This window comes from Solanum pennellii, chromosome 1, assembly GCF_001406875.1.
Source record: "Solanum pennellii chromosome 1, SPENNV200".
In the NCBI taxonomy this organism is placed as follows: Eukaryota; Viridiplantae; Streptophyta; class Magnoliopsida; order Solanales; family Solanaceae; genus Solanum; species Solanum pennellii.
In genome coordinates, this window is record NC_028637.1 from 50,735,790 (window position 1) to 50,736,864 (window position 1,075).

Here is a 1,075-nt window from a genome sequence, read left to right on the forward strand (position 1 = left end):
AAGTAATAACAAAGTAGTAGACAAATAGCACATTAAACCATCAAGTACAATATTCAAAAACATAAATAAATAAATAGGAAGTCATACACATGTCAATAATCATAAGCTCGAATTCTGGTTATCCCTAATGGAGTCGTCATCTCTCACACCCCTATTTTTTCTTTAAAAAATGATGTTTAAATTTTGAAAAAAAAAGAGATTTTTAAATTATATTGACATTTTGAAAAGCCATTATTTTATATATTCAGTTTCACCATTTGGATTTGAGTTTTTGTGTTTCAAATCACCTTATTTAAATCTCGAATTAAAAGGAAAATTGATTCTTTATTTTGTTTGGTCTGAGAAAACAGGGATCAGATAAGGAATTTCGTTGAACGAGAGGAAAGCTGAGGCACCCCTCGAGTCACGTGGTTCTAGCAGGGTCTCTTTATTGACGGTATATGACATAAATTAATTTTTGGATATTATTGTTTTGACACATAAGTTTATTAAAATAAAATTAAATAAAACTAAAAGATGGATATTTTCAAATTTGAATCTTGAAACGTCCTCATTTTCCTTTCTTTTCCCTCTTTTCGCATGTATTGGTACTAGTTTTTGTTATACTATTATAGATAAAATATATGAATGCATTTAATTGCTAGGAATTGAGATTTATGTAGGAATGAGATTTTTAGAGTTCGATCAATTTTAGGATGGCTTGTGTAGATGGATAATTAATTTTATAAAAATTCTAATGAAATTAGAAAAAAATCTGTAAAATAATTTCTTTTTATTTTTTTTGTTCCGTATATTTTTTATTTCCCTTGTAATAATTTTTTTTATTTTTTTAACATAAGGCTTCTCTTTCTTCTTGCCCTTCTATTTATTTATTTATTTTCTATTTTTTTTTACTTTCTGTTTCTACCCTTTTTTATTTTTCTTTTATATACACTTTTATTAACACTCTTTTTTATAATAATTTTTACTTTTTGATTTAATTCTTTTTCACTTTTACAATTAATTTTTCTCCTTTTTTTATCTCTACTTTAAAAAGTTTCCTTTACATTATTTTATTTTAATATTACATTTTCCT